This window comes from Saimiri boliviensis, chromosome 9, assembly GCF_048565385.1.
Source record: "Saimiri boliviensis isolate mSaiBol1 chromosome 9, mSaiBol1.pri, whole genome shotgun sequence".
Lineage (NCBI taxonomy): Eukaryota > Metazoa > Chordata > Mammalia > Primates > Cebidae > Saimiri > Saimiri boliviensis.
In genome coordinates, this window is record NC_133457.1 from 1580553 (window position 1) to 1590759 (window position 10207).

Consider the following 10207-nt stretch of genomic DNA (forward strand, 5'->3'; position numbering starts at 1 on the left):
TCCCTTCAGTGTTAACTGTGGCAGTGACTAGGTGGTGGCATTCACTCTTACTTTTCATTTTTACTTTCCTAAATCGTTTGAATTATTTTTCCAAATAGTTAAGCAGTTAAAAAAAAAAATACTAGGCCAGGTACAGTGGCTCACACCTGTGATCCCAGCACTGAGGCTGAGGCAGATAGATCACTTGAGGTCAGGGGTTCAAGACCAGCCTGGCCAATGTGGTGAAACCCGGTCTCCACTAAAAACACAAAAATTAGCTGGACATGGTGGTACACACCTGTAATCCCAGCTACTTGGGAGGCTGAGGCAGGAGGATTGCTTGAACCTGGGAGGCAGAGGTTATAGTGAGCAGAGATCATGCCCCTGCATTCCACCCTGGGCCACAGAGTCAGACTCTATTTCAAAATAATAATAATAATAATTAATTAATTAATTAATTTAAAAAATACTAGAAGCTAAAATGCAAATTATCTAATATATACCTAACTGTTCTTTGTTTTTCTTTCTTTTTTTTTTTTTTTTTTTGAGACGGAGTTTCGCTCTTGTTACCCAGGCTGGAGTGCAATGGCGCATTCTCGGCTCACCGCAACCTCCGCCTCCTGGGCTCAGGCAATTCTCCTGCCTCAGCCTCCTGAGTAGCTGGGATTACAGGCACGCACCACCATGCCCAGCTAATTTTTTGTATTTTTAGTAGAGACGGGGTTTCACCTTGTTGACCAGGATGGTCTCGATCTCTCGACCTCGTGATCCACCCGCCTCGGCCTCCCAAAGTGCTGGGATTACAGGCTTGAGCCACCGCGCCCGGCCTTTTTGTTCTTTTTCTAAAATAAATTTTCAATTTCTAAAAATATCAAGTTACCCCCTACTTATCTTCTTGCTATTAAATATTTGAAGCAATGCTTACAAAAAAATGACTCTAAATTCTTTCTTTCTTTCTTTCTTTTTTTTTTTAAAGACAGGGTTTCACCATGTTGGTCAGGCTGGTCTTGAACTCCCGACCTCAGGTGATCCACCCGCCTTGGCCTCCAAAGTGCTTTGATTACAGGCGTGAGCCACAGCGCCCGGCCTCAAAATTCTTTCATGTACCGTTGCCTGTACTCTCTCTCTCAATGGAAGAGAGCTAGGGAATCTTGGGAAGAAAGAAAGGAAAAAATTGGCTGAACATGGTGACACATGCCTATAATCCCAGCACTTTGGGAGGACAAGGTGGGTGGATCACCTAAGGTCAGGAGTTCGAGACCAGCCTGACTAATACGGTGAAGCCCTGTATCTACTAAAAATACAAAAATTAGCTGGGCATGATGGCAGATGCCTGTAGTCCCAGCTACTCGGGAGGCTGAGACCGGAGAATCGCTTAAACCCAGGAGGCGGAGGCTGCAGTGAGCCGAGATCACACCACTGCACTCCAGCCTGGGTGACAAATAAAGATTCTGACTCAACCAAAAAGAAAAGGGAAAAAAATTAAGTCTTTTACTTTCTCCCACTTGAAACATACATGACTGCAGTCCATTATTGAGTCAGACCTTGTCTTCAATGAGGCAGAGTTCCTGTAAGTGTGGGCCATGATACTAGGTTTGAACACTAACTCTCGTTTCTAGGTTTGAATAGAAACGTCGGTTTAAATACTGACCCTTTGACATTTAGGCTTGAATGCTGATTCTCATTTTCTAGCTGTGTGATTTTGGCAAGTTCTTCTTTCTGATTCCTAGGGCATGTGACCACAGAACATGGTATAGGATAGGAAGAATCAAACAGACAACATCGGTAAGTAAGTTGGTACATCTTAGATCCTTGGTAAATGGTGGCACTTATGATTTTCAAAATAATTAATTATTTCATTAACTCAAAAGGAGGGACTTGGAAAGAGGACCAAATTGGAAAACATTCTGGAAACTTCTCCAAAGGCAACTTTCCCCACTTCCACGACATCTATTACTTTTTCATGTCTACGGCAGGAGTATGAGGGCCGTTTCCAGGGAAGCTGAGAATGGAGTTTCAGCAGTGAAAACTGGTAGTTAAGGCTCTTTCTTTGCTCCTTGGCACTGTGCAGACCCACACAAAGCCTGGCCCTTTCTGGACTCAAATAGAAGGAGGTCTGTGCTCGTGATTTCGTGGTATCAGCTTCGCAGCATCACGCTTCGGGATTAATTTTTATGAGCCCTTAGAGTATATCATTTAGCAAGCTGTAAGTGCAATCAGGCTGCCTGACTTCCCGGAAACCAGGTTCATGCAACAGTGCTGAGCGTTTCCAGGTGAATGAATGACCACCAGGAAAGCCTTTCCTAGCCCTTCGCTGAACCGTGACTCTCGAGGTGTCGCTGTGCATGTATCACCCGGTCGCAGAAATGCTCGCTAGTCCAGCTCACAGCACTATGCACGCGGCTCCTCCCCTCCATCTCAGGAGGGCATTTATAGGGCACACACATCTCAGGAGGGCATTTATAGGGCACACACAGCTGTCCACAGAAGAACGACTCCAGCGGCGCACGTCAGGCTTGGCGTTTGTGAGAGAAGAATGAACACAAGCTCTGCGGAGGTTAAAGATAAGAACTACTGCGTCCTGGCGACAGGTCCAAGTCCAATCTCTTACACTCACAGGGCCCGTCTTCGGAGTCAGCAGCATGGAGCTGACTGGCCCTTACCAGTCCGGGCATTCTCTCAGGCCCTGATTCTAATCCCAAGTTAGCCTAGACAGCATACTCGCCACCCCCAACTTCGGCATCAGGAGCTGACCGGTCAAATGTACATCGGGTCCATAACTGCTGGGGTGATTTTTTCCCATTCATTCTGGATCTTTATCTTCTATTATTTAGAGAGGACAGAAGAGCAAGGCATAACTGCACTTTACGCCGCTCTATCAGGCACCCTGCAAAAAAACGTGAACTCTCAGTTCGGTGTCAAAATCTGACGTGGGCCAGGCTGCAGGCCTAAGAACCAAAAATTGGGAAATACTGGAACCAACCCAAATGCCCATCAATGATAGACTGGATAAAGAAAATGTGGCACATATACACTGTGGAATACTATGCAGCCATAAAAAAGGATGGGTTCGTGTCTTTTGCAGGGACATGGATGAACCTGGAAACCATCATTCTCAGCAAATGGATACAGGAACAGAAAACCAATCACTGCATGTTCTCACTCATAGGTCGGTGCTGAACAAGGAGAACACATGGACACAGGGAGGGGAGCGTCACACACTGGGGTCTGTTGAGGAGTGGGTGGTATGGGAGGGACAGCCGGGGGTGGGGAGGTTGCGGAGGGATAACACTGGGAGAAACACCTGACGTAGGTGACGGCGGGGGTGGAGGCAGCAAACGATCGTGGCAGGGGTGCACCCCTGCAACAATCCTGCATGGTCTGCACATGTACCCCAGAAGTTTAAAGTACAATTTAAAAAAAAAATTAAGAAATACTTTCATGAGCATTTACTTACATTTCCTTCACTGCACACGTCTCCCCCAAGGACAGTCCCTGTTTGATTTCCCTTTAAGCTGTGCAATGTCTGGCACTAATAGAGCCTCAACAAATGTTCAGTGAGTAAAAGAATAAAGGAATTAACATGGAGATAATGAAAATAACTTTCCAGACGGACTCCTCATCTCAGTCTTCTCCTTCCAAGCTACTCTGTGTTGCACTGCCAGCTTCCCCCTTCAAATAGTTCACTCCCTTATTCGAAACTCCTCAGTAGCCGGGCGCGGTGGCTCACGCCTGTAATCCCGGCACTTTGGGAGGCCGAGGCGGGTGGATCACGAGGTCAAGAGATCGAGACCATCCTGGTCAACATGGTGAAACCCCGTCTCTACTAAAAATGCAAAACATTAGCTGGGCATGGTGGCGCGTGCCTGTAATCCCAGCTACTCAGGAGGCTGAGGCAGGAGAATTGCCTGAACCCAGGAGGCGGAGGTTGCGGTGAGCCGAGATCGCGCCATTGCACTCCAGCCTGGGCAACAAGAGGGAAACTCCGTCTCAAAAAAACAAAACAAAACAAAACAAAACTCCTCAGTAACATCTATTTGCCTAGACAGAAAAAGCCCAACTCACTAGCCTGGCAATCAAGGCCACATAAACCTTTACCAACGGGCCATCTATATATTTCCCTTCCTGTTTCCTGGGTACCTCTCAAACATGTCCATCCCCTCCTCATGTCCCCACACAACCTTGTAAGTCCCCACTGAGAAGAGAGAACCCCTTTTCGCTCTATTCCTACACAACTACATTTCACCTCACTGTGTTTGAAACCCTCTACAAAATGAGGTCCTCAGTAAATGATAAATCATCTCTGATATTTGGGAAATTAGTTTCTTCTCTTTCATTATATTCTTCAAGTGCAGGGCTACGAACACCAACAGCATCCATGATTTAAGAAGAGGTCTCAGCCAGGCTCGGTGGCTCACGCCTGTAATCCCAGCACTTTGGGAGGCCGAGGCAGGTGGATCATGAGGTCAGGAGTTCGAGACCAGCCTGGCCAAGAAGTTGAAACCCGGTCTCTACTAAAAATACAAAAATTAGCTGGGCGTGGTGGCGCGTGCCTGTAATCCCAGCTACTTAGGAGGCTGAGGCAAGAGAATTGCTTGAACCTTGGAAGTGGAGGTTGCAGTGAGCAGAGTTGCGCCACTGCACTCCAGCCTGGGTGACAGAGTGAGACTCCATCTCAAAAATAAAAAAAGAGGTCTGAGTGGGAAAAATCCATGTGACACTTGATGGTAGGAATAGCTTCTGTATCAGTCAGTGTTATCCAGAGAAACAGAACCACCCACAAGATGTGCAGAGACCAAGAGAGAGGAGAAGGAGGAGGTGGGAGTGAAAGGGTGAGAGAGAGAGAGAGACAGAGAGAGAGATGGAGAGAGAGAGAGAGACAGAGAGAGACAGAGAGAGAGAAGGCATTGGCTCATGAAATTATGAGGCTTGGTAAGTCCAAAATCTGTAGGGTAGGCTGATAGCGTGGAACCAGAGGAAGAGGCCGGAGGCAGTCTGCTGGCAGAATAACTTCCTGCTCCATCTTTGTTCCATTAAATTCTTCAACTGATTGTATGCGGCTCACCAAATTATGGAGGGTAATCTACTTTATTTAAAATCCACTGGTTTAAATGTTAATCTCAACCCAAAAAGAAAGCCTTCATAGAAACATCCAGAATAATGTTTGGCCGAATATCTGTGTACCCTGGCCCAGCCAAGTTGGCACACAACATTAATCATCACAGTTTCCAAACACCCACCAGAGGCTCCTCCCACCAACACCACTACCTTACCTGCCATGAAAGGGGAAGCTTCTCCTTAAAGTTCTCTGACTTTTTCACATCAAATTAAAAAGCTTCTGCACAGCAAGGGAAACCATGAACAAAATGAAGAGGGAACCCACAGAATGGTAGAAAGTATTTGCAAACTGTCCGTCTGACAAGGGATTATTAACCAAAACATATAAAGAGCTCTCTGGGCACGGTGGCTCACGTCTGTAATCCCAGCACTTTGGGAGACCAAGGTGAGCAGATCACAAGGTCAGGAGTTCAAGACTAGCATGACCAACATGGTGAAACCCCATCTCTACTAAAAATATAAAAATTAGCCGGGCGTGGTGGCATGGGCCTGTAATTCCAGCTACTCAAGAGGCTGAGGCAGGAGAATTGCTTTGAACCCAGGAGGCGGAGGTTGTGGTGAGCCGAGATTGCACCATTACACTTCAGCCTGGGCGACAGAGCTGAGACTCCATTTCAAAAAAATGAAACAAAAAAACACAAAATATAAAGAGCTCAAACAACTCGATAGGAAAAACCAAATAATCTGATTTAAAAATGGGCAAAAGAGGCCGAATGCAGTGGCTCATGCCTGTAATCCCAGCACTTTGGAAGCCCCAGGCAGGTGGATCATGAGGTCAGGAGTTCAAGATCAGTCTGGTCAACATGGTAAAATGCTGTCTCTACTAAAAGTACAAAAATTAGCCAGGCATAGTGGTGGGCACCTGTAATCCCAGCTACTCGGGAGACTGAGGTAGGTAGAGAATTGCTTGAACCGGGAGGGGGAGGTTGCGGTGAGCCAAGATTGCATCACTGCACTCCAGCCTGGGCAAGAAAGCAGGACTCCATCTCAAAAAAAAAAAAGGAGGGCGGGGGATGCTGTGGGGAAACAGAAGACCTGAGTAGACATTTCTCAAGCAAAGTCATAAAAATGACAGGCATATGAAAGGGAGCTCAACATGACTGATCATCAGAGAAATGCAAATAAAAGCTACAATGAGCTCTCATCCCAGTTAAAATGGCTTTTATCAAAAAGACAGGCAATAAATGCTGGTGAGGATGTGGAGAAAAGGAACCCTCATACACTGTTAGTGGAAACCTCATGAGTACGGCCACTACAGAGAATAGTTCAGATGTTCCTCAAAAACCTAAAAATAGAGCTATCCTATGATCCAGCAATCTTACTGCGGGGTGCATATCCAAAAGAAAGGAAATGGGTATCTTACTTTTTTTTATTTTTATTTTTTTAAGACGGGGTTTCACCATGTTGGTCAGGCTGGTCTTGAACCCCCGACCTCAGGTGATCCGCCCGCCTTGGCCTCCAAAGTGCTTGGATTACAGGCGTGAGCCACAATGCCTGGCTGGAAATGGATATCTTAAAGAGTTACCTGCACTCCCGTGTTTATTGCAGCGCTGCTCCCAATAGCTGAGACTTGGAAGGAACCTAAGTGTCCGTCAACAGACAAATGGATAAAGAAAACGTGGTACGTTTACGTAACAGAGGACTATTCAGCCGTAAAGAAGAATGAGATGCTGTCATTTGCAACAGCATGGATGAAACTGCAGGACATTATGAAAAATGAAATAGCCGGGCGCGGTGGCACGTGCCTGTAGTCCCAGCTACTCGGGAGGCTGAGGCTGGAGGGTCTCTTGAGCCCAGGAGTTCTGGGCTGCAGTGCACTATGCCGATCGGGTGTCCACACTGTCTGACATCACTATGGTGACCTCCCAGGGGCGGGGAACCACCAGGTTGCCTAAGGAGGGGTGAACCGGCCCTGGTCGGAAACGGAGCAGGTCAAAACTCCCGTGCTGATCAGTAGTGGGATCGCGCCTGTGAATAGCCACTGCACTCCAGCCTGGGCAACATAGCGAGACCCCCGTCTCTTTTTTAAAAAAAGAAAGAAAGAAAAGTGAAATAAGCCAGGCACAGAAAGACAAACCTCACATGTTCTCACTTACTTGTAGGAGCCAAACATTACAACCGAGCTCATGGAGCTAGAGAGTAGAAGGATGGTTAGCAGAGGCTGGGGACTGCACGGGAGTGGGGATGGCTAACAGCTACAAAAGTGTATTTAGACAGAATGAATAAGAGCCAGCATTTAACAGCACAAGGTGACTACAAGATGTTATCAGTAATTTATTGTACATTTAAAACTCACTAAAAAGGGCTGAACGTGGTGGCACACGCCTGTGCTCCCAGCAGTCTGGCGGGCCAGGGTGGATAGGTCACTTGAGCCCAGGAGTTCAAGACCAGCCAGGGCAGCATAGCCAGACCCTGTCTCTCTGAAAAAGAAAAACTTTTTCTAAGTAAAAATTATCAAGGAACTAAAGAGTATAATTGGATTGTTTGTAGGCCAGCTGTGGTGGTTCACACTTGTAATCCCAGGACTTTAGAAGGCCAAGGTGGGTGGATCACCTGAGGTCAGGAGTTCAAGTCCAGCCTGACCATCATGGTGAAATCCCATCTCTACTAAAAATACAAAATTCAGCCAGATGTGGTGGTGAGCGCCTGTAATTCCAGCTACTTGGAGGCTAAGGCAGGAGAATCGCTTGAACCTAGGAGGCGGAGGTTGCAGTGAGCCATTGCACTCCAGCCTGGGTGGCACAGCAAGACTCCATCTCAAAAAATAAATAAATAAACTTTTTTTTTTTTTTTGAGACGGAGTTTCGCTCTTGTTACCCAGGCTGGAGTGCAATGGCGCATTCTCGGCTCACCGCAACCTCCGCCTCCTGGGTTCAGGCAATTCTCCTGCCTCAGCCTCCTGAGTAGCTGGGATTACAGGCACGCGCCACCATGCCCAGCTAATTTTTTGTATTTTTAGTAGAGACGGGGTTTCACCATGTTGACCAGGATGGTCTCGATCTCTCGACCTCGTGATCCACCCCCCTCGGCCTCCCAAAGTGCTGGGATTACAGGCTTGAGCCATCGCGCCCGGCCCAAAACAAGTAAACTTCTTATTGACGGCAACTAAATGGTGTTTGCAGCATTTTTATCATACAGTAGATTCCATCCATTCACTATACTTTTCTAACTGAGTTGTCGTACTTGCAAGTACGTGTTTTTAATGTCGTCTGTCTTCTGTGCTGTTCCTGTAAGTTTGCTATTAAAATACATTAAACTATAAAAATAAATAAATTAATAATAATAATTGCATTGTTTGTAAAACAGAGAAAGGATAAATGTTTGATGTGATGATACCCATTTACCTGATATGATCATTATGAATTGTATACGTGTATCAAAATAGCTCATGTTCCTCATAAATATATACACCTACTATGTACCCCCCAAAATTTTAAAACATAAAATAAAATGAACCAAGGACTTTAACAGATGCATACTAAAGAAGATTTAGGCTCTTTCGCCTGCCACCACTGCCCGGGCCCAGGTGGTTCACTGAGCTGTGAAGACAGATTCCAGACACCAGGAACTCACACCTCCTATCTCAGACGCTGTGTCCCGCAAAGGCTCCATGGTTCTCGCCTACAGCGGCGGCCTTGACCCTCCTGCATCCTCTTGTGGCTGAAGGAACCAGGCTATGACATCATTGCCTACCTGGTCACCACCGGTGAGAAGGAAGACTTTGCCGGAGCCAGGAAGAACGTACTGAAGCTTCAGCCTGAAAAGATGTTCACTGAGGGTGTCAGCAGGGGGATTTGGAGGAGTTCATCTGGCTGGCCATCCAGTCCCGTGCGCTGTACGAGGACCACTACGTCCTGGGCACCTCTCTCCCCAAGCCCTGCATCACATTGCCTCAAACAAGTGGAAATTGCCCAGCGGGAGGGGACCAGGTAAGTATCCTCTGGCGCCACGGGAAAGGGCAGAGATCAGGTCCGGTTGGAGTTCACCTGCTACTTGCCGACCCCCCAGATAAAGGTCATTGCTCCGGGGAGGATGTCCTAGCTCTACAGTCGGTTCAAGATCCACAGTAATCTGATGGAATACACAAAACAACACCGGATTCCCTTCCCAGTCACTCCCAGGACCCCGTGGGGCACAGATGAGAACGTCATGCACATCAGCTCTGAGGCTGGAGTCCTGGAGAGTCCCAGGAACCAAGCGCCTCCGGGTCTCTACAGGAAGACCCAGCATCCGGCCAGAGCCCCCAACACCCCTGACATCCTTGAGATTGAGTTCAAAAAAGGGGTCCCCATGAAGGTGACCAACGTCAAGGATGGCACCACCCACCAGACCTCCTTGGAGCTCTTCCTATACCTGAACGAAGTCGCGGGCAAGGACGACGTGGGGTGTATTGACATGGTGGAGAGCCGCTTCACCGGAATGAAGTCCCAAGCTATCTGCCAGACCCCAGCAGGCAGCATCCTTTGCCATGCTCATTAGGCATCCAGGTGTTCACCATGGATCGGAAAGAGCGCAAAATCAAACAAGGCCTGGACTCGACAATGGCCGAGCTGGGGTACACCGGTTTCTGGCACGGCCGAGGGTGAATTTGTCCACCGCTGCGTCGCCAAGTCCCAGGAGCCGGTGGAAGGGAAAGTGAAGGTGTCGTCTTAAGGGCCAAGTGTACCTCCTCGGCCGGGAGTCCCCACTGCCGCTCTACAACGAGGAGCCGGTGAGCGCGAACGTGCAGGGCGACCAGGAGCCAGTCGACACCATCGATGCCACCGGTTTCATCCACATCAATTCCCTCAGGCTGAAGGAATATCACCAGAGCAAGGTCACTGCCAAATAGACCCTGTACAGTGAGGAGCTGGGGTCTCCTCACTTTGCAGATCCCCCAAATACAGGCACTAATTGTGACCGTCTGTCATCGTGACTTGTTCTCCCTGGCTGGTAGCGGAGTGGAGCTGCCAGGCTCCAGTTTGGTCTCTGGTCCCCCCAAAGCCTGCAAAAGTGGTCAGCGAAGGGAAGGGTGGAGGTAGCTGCAGTGAGGAGCTGTAAAATGACAATTTTTAAAAGATACATTTAATAAAGAAGAACATTTACAGGAAGATAAGCATATGACAGATGC

At 47.8% G+C, this 10207-nt stretch overlaps 1 pseudogene; it reads left to right on the plus strand.

Annotated features, from left to right (window-relative positions):
• The window catches only part of LOC120368308 (argininosuccinate synthase pseudogene), a 29953-nt pseudogene extending 20025 nt beyond the window's left edge, over positions 1–9928 (plus strand).
• Positions 9929–10207: the final 279 nt, after the last annotated feature.